Raw genomic sequence first — 16833 nt, 5'->3', positions numbered from 1 at the left:
AAACAAGAGGATCTCTGTGAGTTCAAGGCCAGCCTGGTCTACAGAATGAGTTTCAGGACAGCCAGGGCTATACACAGAAAAACCATGCTCAATAACAACAACAAAAGGTTTTTATTTTAAATTATTCGTGTCTGTGTCTGCATGTGGCTATGGGCACAGGAGTGCAGGTACCTGTGGAGGCCAGCAGAGGGCGGCAGAGCCTCAGGAGTTACAGGTAGTTGAGAGCTGTCCGTCATGGGTGTTGGGAACCAGATTTAGGTCCTCTGGAAAAGCAGCCATTCCTCTCATAACTACAAAGCCATCTCTCTAGCCCTGGAAAATTATGTCATAAAATATTTATAATAAAACAGTAGCAATGAGTGCTTTTAGGGGACCAGCAAGATGGCTTAGTGGGTGGAGTTTTTCCACCAAGTCTGACAAGTTGGGTCCCTCCTGGAACCCATGTTGTAAAAAAAGGGAAATGACTTCTGTGAGTTTTCTGACCCACATGTATGCTGTGACACACACACACATACACACACACACATACACACACACATACACACACATACACACATACACACACACATACACATACACATACACACACATACACACACAAAATCAGTGTAATTTAAAAACAAATTTGTTTTGTTTTGTTTTTGAGACAGGGTTTTTCTGTGTAGCTCTGGCTCTCCTGGAACTCACTCTGTAGACCAGGTTGGCCTCAAGCTCAGAGATGCCTGCCTCTGCCTCCTGAGTGCTGTGGTTAAGGTGTGTGCCACCACCGCCCAACTTTAAAAACAAATTTAAAAGATGCTTTTAGAAGAAAATACTTTCTAAAAAAAATATCATTTCTTACATAAAGAAACCAGCCCTTTGGGTTTTCTTAGACAATGGCAAGTACAGAGAACCTTCCAGATCCCCAGTCCCAGCCTGGTATTGAGACCAGTAAGAATGTCTCCTTAAGGCCAGTGCAGGGGTGCCGGAACCCTGACCCTATATGTTTCCTTCTAGATATGTCTAACCCATTTCATCCTCTTAGCTGGGGCTTCTGCCAACTTTGAAGAGGTGGCAGTCTACTGGCTCAGTGAGTGTAGTATCATCTCTTCCGACTTCACTGCTTCTCAGTGTGGCCACCCCACTGTCTCTTTCAACCTGAGAGGCCAGGGCCTTCATCCACTCCATTTTACAGATGGCACACTGAGGCCCAAGGTGAGTCCATCCTCCGAATCATCACCTGGGCAGGCAGGGCTGAGGCCTTGTGACAGTCTGAGCAGGCGGCTGCAGGACTCTGTTCTGTTTCCTGGGTCTCTCTCTCTCTCAGCTTTGATGGCCTGTGTTCAGCTTTGGCACAGAGGAGCCTTGGCAGAGCAGCCGCTGGGGCTTCCCTCCTTGCCTTCGGCGCTCTTCCTTTGAAAGCAGCTGGGTTCTCTAGAGCTTTGACACGTTCCTCCACTGTCACGTGCTGGAGCTACAGAAATACATCCCAGAGGATGCCCGCAAGCTGGGCTAGCAGGCAAAGAAGAGCTCATTAGCATGGTTCCCTGGGGACCCAGTGGTGCTCAGAACGGCGCTGGTGCTACCTGCGATCTCCTGCGCCACCGCATAATACACAACCAATAAATGCCGCTCCATTCCTCTCCTGGCGCCTACTGCTGAGCCCTGCGCGCAGCAGGCTTCCTTAAATATTTACCGAAGGAGCAAATCTGGCTGCAGTGCCTGACGAAGCAGGAAGAATCCATCGGAGAGCCTCGGACACCACCGTGGAAATGCGTTGCACCAATCTGTGGCCATCTGTCAGGCTCTCCGAAGGACCAGAAAAAAAGCCATCAACTTTCCCAAAATAGCAGTGGCAGGATTTCCTGGAGTGGGCAGGGCCGGCGCCGGCTATAGCTGAAAAATGGGACGAGCAGGCTGTCCTGCACTAGGGGACTGGGGACGGCCCTGCCAGGAGTCCAGACGCTTCCCGCAAGAGAAGAGCTTGCCACTCATCCCTGCCCCGCCTCTGCCCGGGTCTTTCACCACATCTGCTGCTAGTCTCTAAGACCCTATGCACCTTTTGGTGGTGGCTGAAGAGCTGGCAACAAGTCCAGGCTCCCACGTGGGTCCAGTGTGTGACTCTGGACCCTTCCTGTGCCTCAGTTTCCTCATCAACACCATGGAGCTAAGAGCATCATTATCCAGAGAGGGCTGTGAAGAAGGTGGGGACAGATGAGAAAGATGAAACAGCATCAGGTGTGATGATTTGCACTTGCCATCCCAGCATTTGGGAGGCAGAGACAGGAGGATTACCATGAGTGCTAGGCCAGTCCTTTGAGACTCTTCTCAAACCAAAAGCAGGACCAAGGAGATATACAGGGGTGAATATATACTTTTCACCAAGCCTGATGACGAGTTTGCTCCCCAGGTACCACACAGTGGGAGGAGAGCACTATCTCATACAGGTTGTACCTGACCTGCACATGAGTGTGCGTGCACGGCCACACACACACACACACAACTTTAATTTAAAAACCAAAAATAAGAATAAAGCATTTACATAGTGTGCATTTGCCAAGTGTGGGCTGTTTTTATACCCACACCCAAATAAGGCATGTTCCTCCCTCCACCCAGAGGCCCTCTGGTCCCTAGCATCCCCTGCATCCACCCAGAGGCCCTCTGGTCCCTAGCATCCATTGCAGCCTAGGCTGCAGCCATCCACAAATTTGCTGCAGTCAGGGGTCTATTAACCACTTGTATTGGGAGTATATGTGTAGTGACCCTCACGTCCACGTGGGATTCCTTCCGCCACCCCTTGTAGATGGTGGCAAGGCACAGAGCCCTGAATGTGTTGTGTCCCCTAGTCTAGCCTTCAGGGTGTCACACACACCATAGTTGTCCCCTCCCCCCTCATACCTTGACACCTCCGCATCACTGTTATTATGGGTTCACAAGTGAAATTTGATTCATCATGACATCCCAACAATCAGTCCATGTTCAGGGATGATTATGGGCTGTAGGTGACTTCGCTCTTGGGCCTGACAGTGGGCACTGCTGCCTGAGGTTCCCATGTGGTTTGGTGCCTAACATGGAGGTCTTTGTTAGGTCTTCATTGCTGTTACAAATGCCAGCGCCAGAAAACTTCAGGGAAGATTTAGTTTGACTCGTGGTCTTGGCGGCTTGGGTTCCCAGCCAGCTGGTTCCATTGCTGTGGACCATGGGTGGCTCTAATAGCCTTCAGGGACTCTGGGAAGGAGAGCCACTCACCTCATGGTGGAGAGGAAGCAGAGGGACAGGCAGGGAAGGACAGGGCAGCATATAACCTCCAAGGACCTCCCCCACCGACCTGCTCCCTACAGCAAGGCCCAGCCTCCTTTCAATTCCATCACCTCATGAACTAGATCCTAAGAAGGACACGGTGCCTTTCCCTTAGGAGCTCAGAACCCACCAGTTAGTGCAGACCAGGAGGCATGTCCCTCATCCCCACATGGCCCTTGGCCCTTTGCAATCTGCCCCCATCCACAACTCTGGAGCCCACGGTTGCCCCAACCTAAACAACCAGGACCACAAGGGGCCCATAGCCCTCTCCATGTTCTGCTTGGGGCCAGTGTGACAGTCAGACGGAGCTCCCTCAGACAAGGGGCAGTGTGGAGCAAGCATGGACACCCCTCTCCATTCGTCTTCACACCCTTCCGCCTGACCTTGTCCAACCACCCAACCTCTGGGACATCTGGGAAGTTACCTGTTTGTCTCTCCACACCGCACTGCCATGAACTCACTGTCAGAAATGTAGACACCTTTTTGTGTTTTCCTTAATGTCACAACAGTAGAGTTACAGCTACTTCAACCTGTCAGCTGCAATTTGTTGAATAGTCTCAATTTTCCTTGAGAGACAGAAACCTAGGTTCTTCTACTCCGATCATAACTGTTGATATTAGCTCTTGGATCACAAATATACCACATGGTAAATCAATAAATACATCCATCTATCCATCCAACATCTATCTATCTATCTATCTATCTATCTATCTATCTATCTATCTATCTATCTATCTGTATCTATCATCTACATCTGTCTACCTATGTCTTCCATCTACCCATCTATCTATCTATCTATCTATCTATCTATCTATCTATCTATCTATCTATCTATCTATATGTATTATGTATGTATCTCTCCATCTATCCATCCATCTATAATCTATCTACATCTATCTATCTATCTATCATCTATCTGTCTGTCTCTCTATCATCTACCTACATCTATCTGTCTGTCTGTCTATCTATCTATCTATCTATCTATCTATCTATCTAGGCTACAGAACAGTCCAAAAGAGTCCACAGTAGAACTCAAGAAGCTTCAAAGAGGCGTGAGAGGCAGATGCCCAAGGCTTACATAGTGGAAAGTGTCCTTGTGGGAACTGGAGGAGGAATTGGCCTGAGGTCTGCAGGAAGTGCCAATACAGAGTCAAGCCTCGGGGTCGAGGTTAAGCTGAATCTCAAGTCGAGTTGCGGGACCACGGAGGATGTCAGAGTCCAAACAGATAAATGGCGGGTGGATGGATGTCAGTTAGTGTACAGCCGGGCTGAGTGTCATCTCCTGAGATGGTCGAGAGTTCTCAGCCTGTGGGACCACACACTGTGAGATCAGAGGACAGGTTTGTGGGTCACCCTCTCAGTATTAGGTGTCCTCCTTTTTGTGGGGTCCAGGTGAGGGGTTTGCACCCTGCCCTCTATCAGGGTGTCTGATATGTTCTCGGGCTTAGATGCCCTGATATGATTTTAATTGCCCATGTGTTCACGTGTTTACTTTGCCGATTTCAGAGGGCAGAGTCCTTTCGACCCCTTCGGATCTATCATTTATCCATCTGTGAGTCATGCATGGGCCTGGACAGTTGCTTCATTCACGTCCACCAAGGAACAGTTGGCCTCCATGCACTGCTTGGAAGATGGAATCTGGCCTGAAAGCCTCTGTGTTACCTAGCTTGGACTCAGCAGGCACAGCCTGACTTCCAGCAACGCCCCTCCCTTCCTGGCTACTGAGTGCCCGGTTCTCCCAGCAGTCCGTGGGAGAGGTTCTCTGATACCTGCCTGGCTTCCAAGGCTGCAGACAACAGCCCCTTCATGTTGCTCCTGAGCGAATGCGGCCAACCTGGCTTGCTCAGCCCCACAGAGGTGAGAGAGTTTGCTGTTTGCCGCTCCCAGTAGGCAACTGGTTGGGAATGAACACAAAGGACCCAGTGTCTGTCCCTGGATGCCAGCACATGTGCAGCCTCTGCCTCGGGACGGCTTTATCAGCCACATACAGCTCCAGCCTTGTTTTCTCAGGTGTGGGGTAAACCCATGGTCTCTAGTGCAATGGAGCCAGCGGCCCCGCCTGAAAGACCATCAACCATCAAGCACAGTCGGAGCTTGTCGTGTGAGCCCAGGGGCAGACCAGACAGGCCAGTCTCCAAACCCCACAAAGTGCCTTCTTTCTCCTCCATCAAAGTCCTGGGGCAAGGAGGGGCCAGTCAGGCTTCAAGATGTCAAGAGCGAGCTGGCAGGATGTGGTCGCTCCTGCTGCCAGGCAGGGAACACAGGAGCAGTAGTGTGGGAATGGGCACAGACTCTGAGACCTGGGCCAGAGGAGGGAGGAGGACACTGAGCCTGCAGGCTGGGTGGGCCAGAGAGAGATGTGAGAATGAGAGGGATCTAGAGAAATGGGATAGGTCTGGCAATCAGGCAGACTCACCCACCCTCCCACCTATCCATCCGTCTCTCCTTCCATCTGTCTGTCCATCCATCCATCCATCCATCCAAACATCTGTCCATTCATTTATTCATCCATCTATCTACCCATCTACCCTCTATCTGTTCATCCATCTGTTTGTCCATCCATTTATCCATCTGTCCATCCATCCATCATCCATCTATCTGTTTAGCCATTTATCCAGTCATCTGTTCGTCTATCCATCCATCTATCTCTCCATCCACCCATCTATCTGTCCATCCATCTGTCTATCCACTTATCCATCGGTCCATGCATTTATCCTTTTGTCCATCCATCCTTCCATACATTCTTTTATCCATCTGCCCACCTATCCATCTGTCCATTCATCCATCCAGCCATCCAATCATCCATTTTCTGGTCCTCTTCTCCTTTGTCTCTTCATTCCACTCCCCTATCTGTTCTTCCTTCTACCCTTCCTTTTTGGCATCTACCTAAATATCTCCTGACCCTTCCTTTCTTCTGCTTTTTTCCTTCATATACTCTGTCCCTCTATCCACCCATTCATCTTCACTTCCTCCTGTCCAGCCATCCAGTCCATCCAGCCCCCTCTTTCCCCACGATTGAAGAAGTCCCCCCTCCAGTCTAAATACTGCAAGGTGGTTGAACTGTGTCCAGCACTGACCATATGGAATCTGCAGGTGCAAAAGGCACATTAAAAAGTGACATACAGAACCAGTCATAGGAAGGAGCCCGTCGCCCACTCCAGGGCCACTCAGGGCAAGTCAGCAGAGCTAGTAGTGACAATGGGATGAAGGGGCCCCTGGCTTCCTGTGAGGATGTAACAGGCTTATTAGAATGATGTCGTGGGCTAGCAGGGAGGTCAAATGATTGCTGAGGACAAAAAGGCTTGGTGGGGACATGTCTGGAGAAGGGACCTCTTAGTTAGGGGGCCCAGAAGGCTTACAGATGGCAGCACTGGAAGTCTTAGGCTTCACAGTGGAGCCAGGCTTGTTCTGTAAAGGGTCAAATATTCTAGACATTGAGAGCTAAGAAGCAAGTCAGCGACATTATATAGGTTTTTGTTATTGTTTTGTTTTTCGAGACAGGGTTTCTCTGTGTAGCCCTGGCTGTCCTGGGACTTGCTTTGTAGACCAGGCTGGCCTTGAAATCAGAGACCCACCTGCCTCTGCCTGCTAGTGCTGGGATTAAAGGTGTGGGCCACCACACCTGACATATAGGTTCTTATATATGAGGGGTAGAACACAAGTTTTTATTGACAAAATTCAAAATATAACAACTGGGTACAGTGTTTCAAAGAAGTCCTACCAGCAAGGATAATGGAATTCTCTTTTTTACATACTTAGGCGCGTGTTAGGGGAGGGGTGCACATGCCACAGTGCAAGTGTGGCTGTCGGAGGGAAACTTGCAGATTTGATCTCTCTGCTCACAATGTGAGTCTTGGGAATTGAACTCAGGCCATCAGGCTTGGCAGCAAGCACCTTAGCCCCCTGAGCCATCTCATCAGCTCAAACATGACATTCATTCTTTGGAAGAAGTGTGGGAATGAAACTGTGCTGAGCTGCAGGTCGAGGTCTCTGTCTCCTGTCTCCTAGTGGGGTCATGCATTCAAGTCTGCTCTGGGCCTACAGACCACAGAAGGCACGACTAGAACATGCTATGTGGGCCACTGTCTACGACCTCTGCGTGGGTCAGCATTCAGATAACTCTCCACCCTGTGTGGCCTATAGAGCACCCAGGTTGAGAGGCAGTGGCTTTGTCCTTGGGTGCAACTGGAGACTCTCAAGTAAACAGCAAGACCAAATCAATATGACGAGGACTCTTGGAGAGCCATGTTGGCAGCTGCCATTGAAGATTCTGGAACTGGTGATAGAAAAGATATCCGAGGAAGAAACTTCGGGTAACCCTGATTCCTGTCCACTGTGTGTGTTGTTCACGGGGAACTCCAAGGGGCCACCACCAGAGACGGGTGGCAAGGTTGCCGAGACCTTTGAAAAACAGAATTAGGGTTCAGAGTGAGGGTCCCAAGTTACCAAAGTCACCGAGATGGGCTGTGAAATTGAGGGTGTAGAGGCGGACGGCCTGGATATTGACAAGGTCCTACGTGGGAACTTAGACAGCAGGGGCAGCAGATGGGGGTCAAACGGTCTAAGAATGGCCTCCAAGCAATGGCAGCTGGTGTGCACTGGAGCCCAGTGCCAGCGTGGGATGGCATGAAGTAGGGTCACTCGGGGCGGGAGAGCTGGGACACTCCCCAAGCTCACTCAGCGTGCCTTTCCCGCTGCTGACTGCTAGGTAGCCAACAACCGGCGTAGGAGTTACCTCTCGTGGGTCTGCGCTGGACTCTCCTGGAAACGGCTCCCAGGTCCACACTTAGCCCTGTCCTCTACTGCTGCCCAGATGTCACCAGTGGCCTGGCCTGTGCTACCCCATAGCTACATGCACGTCAGCCCCTTTCCTTTGGCTCCAGTTTGTCTTGCTTGCTTGGAATGGTGTTGCCGTCTCCGCTGGATGTCACTGAGGACCGCGCAAGGCTGAACTCCTCACTCCCGGGGCATTTTCCATCTCCGCCTGGCCTGCTGCCTGCTCATCCAGCCTCCGCTGACAGGTGTGCTGGGCCTCAGACCCCCTCTCTCCCGTCAGAGGACCCAGTGTGGGTCTCACCCATAGTCGCTCTGGCATTCAAGTCCTTTGTCACATTCTCACCTTGTGACCTCCCCGGGGACACTTACCTTAGCTGAGCTATGTTCCACGATTCACTTCCCAGCCCAACATTCCCACCCAGCTGCACCAGGCACCCACCAGGATGCCAGGAAATGCCTGTGGTGTTCAATATCATACCCCTGACACGGCGCCCAGTCAGATGCACAAGTGTTTTCTGGAAGTTTCTACCGAGTGGCCTGTACCATCAACCTGTTTCCCCATAAACACCAAGACTCCATTGCCGGCCACAGGAACACAGGGCCTGTGTTCACAGCCTTGGGTCAACAATGACCAAGCCCTGGCATTTCCCGATTCCTGCCACTGGGCAGAGTCTGGGTGCGGTACGCACGCAGCCTCTTTTCCAAAACCATGGTTGGTTTGAAGTGAGGGAGCGGAGGCCAGGGAGGTGCCCTACTGGCCACGAGGCTGTTTTCACGACTTCTCACGTAGCATCAGGAGCCTGCCAGCCGGACCCACACTGCGGCCTTGTTCCCCTCAGGCCTCCACATGAACCCACCCAGGGGCCTGGCTCTCCTCTACCGCTGGCACTGGTCAGAGAGCGCTGTCTGCTTTCCATCTTGAACCAGCTTTGTGGGAAGTGTATGTGGACGCTGGGGGTGGGCTGGTGTGCCCCTGGCATCCCAGCGGAGCTGTGCCCCAGGGCAGGATTTTGGCACAGGAAGCAGCATGAAGCTTTGCTTGTCACCGGGAGTGTGAGAACCAGAGTGTAGGCCGGCAGCATGCGGAGCTCTTGTAAGCCTTTGCTGTGTAAGATGCCACCCCGGCCTAGCTTGAGGGACTAACTGGTGGGGTAAGGCTAGGACACCAGGGATGTTCAGGGAAGATTCTGGTTGGGAACCTTCTGCAGGCCGCTCACACTTATGTTGGATGACTGGTGGGAATGTGGACACATGACCGCTCTGACTGGTTCTGCTGCTCCAGGAGCGAACAGCCACGCGAGCCACAGACAGCCGTGTCTCACAGTTCCCTGGAAGACAGGAAGCACTTCAGGACATAGGTGAAGGCAGCGCCTTTCTCTTCTTTTCTTCCTTTTCTTCCTTCCTTCCTTCCTTCCTTCCTTCCTTCCTTCCTTCCTCCCTCCCTCCCTCTCTCTCTCTCCCTCTCTCTCTGTCTGTCTTTCTTCTTCCTCTCTCTCTCTCTTGATTTATTTTATTTTTAGATTTGTGTGCGGGTACCTACTGAGTCCAGAAGAGGGCTCTGGATTCCCTGAAGCTGGAGTTACAGACAGCTGTGAGCCTCCAGATGTGGGTGCTGGAAATCAAATCCAGGTCCTCTGCAAGAGCTGTAAAGGAATCTTAAACATTGAGTGACCACTTTCTTCTTCAGCAGGATCGTATGTACCCCAGGCTGGCCTCAGACTCACAATGCAGCTGAGGATGTCCTTGAACTCCTGATTCTCCTACCTCTGCTTCTTAAGTTCTGATTGCAGACCATCATACTTGGTGCATGTGGCCAGAGAACCCAGGGTTCCATGAGTGTCTTTCCCACTGAGTTACTTTTCCAGCTCAACTCTTTCTGGATTCGTCCACACAAGCCCAGAACCTCACCCAGTCAGAGCAAATGCATTCTTCCTTCTTTCCTGAATTGCCACCCCCTGGATCAGAGATCCCAGCAGGGAAAGACTTTGGCAACATCGAGGAGGTTTGGTGTCATTCCCCGTGAGTATCATGGCCAGCTATTTGAACCAGAGCTGGCCCACACTTATAAGAGCATCTGAAGTTGTGGGTTTTTCCCCTCCCCCATTCACGGACGTCAGCTTCTTAAGTAGTAACAGCCGAATTTGGGAACCCATGTGTCTGAGGTCTGCATGGGTCCTCCGGGCTCAGCGGCTCCAAATGACTTTCTGATCTAAGAGAACAGAGAGCCCAGAGGCTGTCCCCATGCCTTCCGGGGAAGCTGAGCAGTTCTGCACCTGTCTCTGGTGCGATGCTGCTGAACCCAGTCACCACGGGCGACTCTGGTTATTTACTATAAAGTCTACATTTAGAGAAATAATTTGCTTCCAAACCGCAGGGTCCATGTTTCAACCACACGCCTGCCACAAGTGGCCAGTGGCTGCCACACTGGCCGGTGTCCATGTGGACTGTGCCCATCACCGTGGAAGCCTAAGGGAGACTCACTTCCTGTGACTGAGTTTCCCTGTTGGCTAGTGTTCTTTATACTCTTCCAGAACCTTCTTTTAAGGGTAGATTAATACACTTAACACAGCAGGCCCCAGGTACTCACCGTCTGTGACCCCCCCCAAGGATGTTTTATGCCATTCCACGGACGTATCAACTGAGACGCCGGAAGCCGCCTGTCTGTGGGAAATGGGCTGGACTCCCCCTTCTCAGCCGCCTCCTCCATCTGTGTAACAAATGACCTTCACAGGGAAGGATGAGTCAAGGCCTTCACTGAGCCAGCTGCAAGTTGATCAAAGCTAAGCCAAAGGCCATGGGAGTTGCTTTGAAGTGGGCCCACAGCAGCAGAACAGAGTTCCCTCACCACGCAAAAGGTCCCCTGCACCCTGCGGAGCTCCAGGAGCGCTGATGTCACAGGGTCAGAGTGTCACCAGCTTCCTTCCCCTGTTTGTTTGACTCCCTGGAGTTCTGCCTGCAGTGAGGTGAGGCCCTGGGGCCTTTGCAGGAGCCCTGTGGGGCTGGCTGCTGTCAAAAGGGGGGGTGGTGTCACTTCCCTGCAGTTTGGGGACATCTGGCTGCCTGCTGAGCCCAGCGCTACCACAAAGGGCAAGAGGGGATTACGGTCACTATTATTTCAGCCGTCTTCAAAAAAGAGAAGCCCTAGAATGCAAACTCCTTATCTGAATATGTCCACTTGAACAGACCACTGTCCTTACAGGACTCCAAGGACATGGGACAGCTGTGTCTTAAGACAGCGAGTACCACATCTTAAAGGCCATGTACATCTGTCACGCCCCTGGGGTCATTCTGTGAGCCCACCCTGACTCCGGTCCCTATTCCTTCAAGAGCTTGGAACTGCCCAGCCCTAATGCGCTCAGCATGAGTGGGAACGAACTGGTTATCAGCCACGGAGTGACCAAGACCAGTGAGAGGCTGGGACCAGCAAGATTCCTGAGATGGGATCCAGACAGGGTCTGTGGTGGACGTCTGAGCTGTTTCTGTTCCTGCTGGTGGCATCATGACACTAAGTCTTTCTTTACCAGCTGGGGTCCGTGGGGGAAACCTGAATTCTATGGTGGGTCGGCTGAACAGAATGCCCAAGGCAGGGTCTGCAAACACGGCTCACTTCTTATGGTGCCTGGACCAAGGGTCCACGCTTGGTGGCCACCTTCAGCAGCAACCGGAATGGGTAACATGGGGGTCCCTCATCTGACCTCTCTCCCTCCACCCTGATCTATCATCAGAGCCTTTAGAGTGCGTAACAGGCACAAGGGTGTCACCCTACACCCTGACTCTGGAAACTTCTCAGTGAACCTACAGATCCACGGCAGGCCGCAGTGGGCCCAGTTAATCATGTGTGGGGAAGGAGGCAATAGCCCCCGTGAAGGGGGAAGTGGCAGTCACCAGGCCACCAGAGGCCACTCAAGCTGTCAGCAGTCTGTTGGGCTTTGCTGGGTCCACCCCCCTTTAGAAAGTGTGTGTGTCACTCATCCCAGGGTGAGGACAGGTATCACCCAGGGAGGAGTCACACGGCTCCTGCCCTAAGCACAAAGTCAGCTTCCTAAGAGCAATTAGTACCCTGCAGATAGAGCTGTTTTTCTTTCTGGCCCCAGAGTTAATTATCAGAAATGAACTGCGAGCCTGTTTTCCTGTTGGGTCTGCTGGTCTTTACAAGCTGAGGGCTCGGGGAATCGTGTTGTTCAGGCCTTGTGCGCACAGCGGCCAGCCTGGCACACGCAGCGGCCAGCCGGGATGAATAAAGTCTTTATCCACAGTCCCCGCTCTTTCCCAAAGCGAGGCTTTAAGGTAGCCTACAAAAGAAGAGCATCTATATAGAATAAAATAAAAAGACACCCGTTCTGATGCCAGGTCGGGTGGAACAGTGTCTCCAGCTACCCTCGGAGCATCAGTGTGTGAGGATTCAGCCCTCCACTTCCTGCTAGTCAGGCAGAATGAAGGGCACAGTGATTCCTATTTATTTCTGTCTCCTAGTTCTAAAATACATCTTACGTTGGGTTTTAGTAAGGAACATCACGTTGTAGTGATCGTGACAACTGTGTGGTAGCAAATGTGTATATAAAACTCTCTGTGTGGGCCAGGCTGGCCTTGAACTCACGGAGACCCTCCTGCTTCTGCCCCCTGAATGCTGGGATTAAGGGTGTGCGCCACTACAGCTCGCTGATGATTCTCCTTCTTTCTTTGTTATTGTGTGTGTATATGTGAGTCTGTATGTGGATGTGACCCTGTGAGTTCAGAGCCTATGGAGGCCAGAAAAGGACATTGGGGCCCCTGGAGCTGGAGTTCCAGGCAGTCGTGGGCCGCCTGAAATGGGAGCAAGGAACTGAACTCGGATCGACTGGGAAGAGCAGCCAGTGCGCTCAGCCACAGAGCCAGACCCTTTGTTCTTTAAACCAATCCCCAAACACCCCTTGGCTGGAGAGACCATCTCTGGCCACCTTGCTCCTGTGCCGTCACCTCTGGTCACATGACTTTGTTTCATAGCAAGTGTTACTCCGCAGTCACCCTGGTTCTTGCCTGGCTCCCCTGCTCAGGAGAACAAGGAATAGATCTTAAATAATGTCATACAGCGCCTTGCAACTGCCACCTAAATATCGCACATTCTGTGCCTGAGTGACATCCCCAAATGCCAAGGATATGAGCCGTGGGCGAGGCCACCGCCTACAGTCGTAGATGCTATGCACTGCGCAGCTGACACTTCTCTAGGCAATGGTGCCTGATGAACACACACACAAGCACATCACACATGTACATACACACACACATGCACATACACACACAGAGACACACACATACACACGCACATTCACACACACATACACACGCACATTCACACACACATACACACGCACATTCACACACATTCACACACACATACACACGCACATTCACACACACATACACACGCACATTCACACACACACATACACACGCACATTCACACACACATGCACATACACACACGCACATACACATATGCACAGACATACACACGCACATCACACATGCACATCACACACATAGACACACACGCACATACACACACAGGTACATACACATACGCACATCACACACACATACACACAGACACACACACATACACACGCACATTCACACACACATGCACATACACACACGCACATCACACACACAGACACACACATACACACACGCACATCACACACACACACAGACACACACACACACATACACACACAGGCACATACACAAACACGCACACACAAGTTTTTGTTGTTTAATGAGGCAGTGTAGAGAGACATACAGAATCTTGACCCCAGGCCACTGTGACTTGGCTGAGTGGCATCTTCCAGCCTGCAGCCAGGCCATCAGCTCAAGTGACTTCCTAGATTGGGACCAAGAGCACCCTGGACAACACAAGCACTGCTCCCCAAAGCCAGCGGCTCCACAGGACTGAAAGTGGCTCACACCCCTGCTGTGGCTCAGGCATCCCCATCTCCTGAGACAGTGGCTTCTCCCCTTAGTTTGCTGGCCCTTTGGCCTCTCAGACAGCCTAGCAGGTGGTTATGGATGGTACCCCCACCCTTCTTTCCCAAAGTCAAGAACAGAACACCAGAGAACCATCTGGCCATTTCTCCAGGTCTGCTGGGGCCTTGCTTCAAGGTCACAGAGGACGGTATTCACAATCCATAAAAGTGACAGGAGACATCCCAGTACCTGTGTTATTCTTGGACTGGGGCTCCATTTTGGAGACAAATGAACCCCACTTGAACCCCAGGAATGGGATCGCTGAGGGTATTGTATATCTCCCTGTGGGGCACGCAGCAGCATGGGGCTGGGGACCCTCGGGATGTATGAGTTCCCTCTCACTTTGTCCTGCCTGGCTGTGGGGCTTTCGTCTGTCTGAGCTTCCACCCAAGGGCAGATGGAGGTGACCAGGTGACAAGGTTAAGAAGTGACATTCCGGCAGAGAGGACATGGACAAAGGCCCCATGGCAGAAGCTGATGAGGAGGAGGGCCAAGGCAGCTGGTACAGAGGTAACGGATGTAGGGAGGTGGATACAGACCCAGCCCCACCAGCGCGGTGTCCTCAAAAGAGAATCTTGCCTTATTCTGTAAGCCAACAGGAAACCATGGACGATGGCCAGGGAGGCCGGGACTGGGGTTGGAGCATGCAAGGTTAAAGGTGCCTTGGGCAGCCGTCTGCCAGTGTATCTGCCTGATCTCTGCAAAACTTACCATCCAAATGACAAATGAAACCTGAGCTGTGTGGCAGACACCAAGGAGTGCAAAGGAAAGTCTAGAATGGCATCTCCCACTGGAAGGAAAAAAAATGTGTGTGAACATGTGTGTGAACATATATGTGGAGGCCAGGCACAGGCCCTGGGTGTCTTCCTCAGGTAGGGTCTCTCACTGAACCTGCAGCTCACAGATTTGACCTGACTGGCTGGCCTGAAAACTCAGGGGTCTTCTTGTCTCTGCCTCCCCACTGCTGGGAAGACACATGCACTCCCCCCGACACACACACACACACACACACACACACACACACACACACACACACTGTATAGTTTGAGGACTGCCCAACCAGGTAGTTACCAAGTAAAACCCATGTGGGGGTGACATCAGGGATCATGCCACATCTGGGGTGTCTCCGCCAGCATAAGACAAGGTAAATGGAAGGAGCAAACCACCAGCTAGAGCTTCGTGGTCCCTCAGGGTTTGAAATGTTTTATTTCTGTAACATTATGGGGAGGCACATGCTAGCAAGTGGCCTGTGTATCTCTCAGGTGTCCGGAATATTCCGACTCCCTTAGGAAAGGATGCACCAGAGAACCTGGGGCAGGCCGGCAGTGGGAGGTGGGCTCAGGCTGGGCCATCTCATTCTTGGAACATTTTGCCTGTGGCAGTGACCCCAGGCTGCCGCAGCCCTGTCACAGTCAGGTGTCAAGAAAGCCTGCAGTGACAAGCCAAGCCCTGAGCTGATTGGAAGCTGTGGCTTCCAGTGCCATCTCATGTTCTCACCGGAGTGATGGGGGGCAAGGGGACCCTCCAGCAGAGCCAGGAGCCATCTCATGCTCTCACCGGAGTGATGGGATGCAAGGGGACCCTCCAGCAGAGCCCGAGGCCCAAGCTGGTTTGCTTCTGTGTTAGTGGATGGACACAACACTGGTCCTCATTTTGTGATGTGGGCTGTCTTACCCTCCCCAGGTTGTCACGTGAGAACATGGCTCCTGTCTGGCTCTGTATTGTGGTTCCCTGAGCTTGGGCCATTTGGTTCCCAGCCCCTGTGGCCATCATTTCCCTGCCATCCCAGGTGACCCGGGAGGCTGTTTTCCTGTCCTGTTTTAGAGTCTTCTGCTGGGGCACACTACACTATTCCAGTTCAACGCCCTTTTGTTTGTGTTTGTTTTTGTTATTAGAGACAAGGTTTCTCTATGTAGCTCTGGCTGTCTTCGAACTCACGCTGTAGACCAGGCTGGCCTCGAACTCACAGAGATCCACCTGCCTCTGCCTCCCGAGTGCAGAAAAAGGCGTGTGCCCAACTTTCAACATCCTTTTATTGTCTCTGTTTTTCCGGATTTCTATGACCGAAGGCCACAGTCCACAAGCACCCCCACCACCAAGCGCCGGAGCACGCGTGAGCCCTGCCCCCACACTAGAGCATTGCCTCTTCCGGCATTTCCTACACCTGGAGCCCCTGCAGGCAGCCTTCTACATCCAGCTGCTCACATGTGGTGTGATGTCTTTGAGTCACGTGTGTCCTTGCGTGTGTCGCAGATCCACCCCTGGGCCCTGCTGACCAGTCTTCCCTGAAGGACCTGTTGCCGTCTGCTTGTCCACTCAGCAGTCGATGGACAGTTGGGCTGGCTGTGAAAAGATGGTGCGATGTTGTCAATCATGGCCTGCAGGTACTCGCACAGACTTTTCCATGGCTCTGTGCCCCTCACAGACTCACTGTTACACTTCTATTTAATTGGAGGGTCCTGCCTGGCTGTTTCTCCGCGTTCATCCCCTTTGCATTTCCATCAGTCATGCTTGAGGGTTCCAGTTGCTCCAAATCCTTGCCAACATTTGATACTGTCTGTCTTTTTTAGCCTTAGCCATTACATGGGGTTGGGTTAGGCTCTGAGTTAGGCTTCTGTCTCATTGCTACAACCAAATGCCTGACAGAAGCAACTTAAGGAGGAATGGTTTATGTAGGATCACAGTCTGAAGCAGCACAGTCACCACAGGCAGAGAAGCCAGGGCAGCAAGAGCAACACTGTCACCAGCAAGAGAAACACTGTCACCAGGAGG

The 16833-nt window shown here is 51.9% G+C and overlaps 1 long non-coding RNA gene across 1 annotated transcript; it reads right to left on the bottom strand.

The window, feature by feature from the left end:
• Positions 1-9299: 9299 nt before the first annotated feature.
• Positions 9300-10729, bottom strand: LOC126504197 (uncharacterized). The gene is made up of 3 exons (XR_007592533.1): positions 10643-10729; positions 9596-9698; positions 9300-9383 (listed from the first exon to the last, which is right to left on the bottom strand). It is a non-coding gene; the product is annotated as an uncharacterized lncRNA (long non-coding RNA).
• Positions 10730-16833: the final 6104 nt, after the last annotated feature.

This window comes from Alexandromys fortis, unplaced genomic scaffold (genome assembly GCF_014885135.2).
Source record: "Alexandromys fortis isolate MF-2015 unplaced genomic scaffold, M_Fortis_MF-2015_v1.1 scaffold_56, whole genome shotgun sequence".
Taxonomy (NCBI): Eukaryota; Metazoa; Chordata; class Mammalia; order Rodentia; family Cricetidae; genus Alexandromys; species Alexandromys fortis.
The sequence above is the reverse complement of the archived record's forward strand: the minus strand, read 5'-3'. Positions and strand labels throughout refer to the sequence as shown.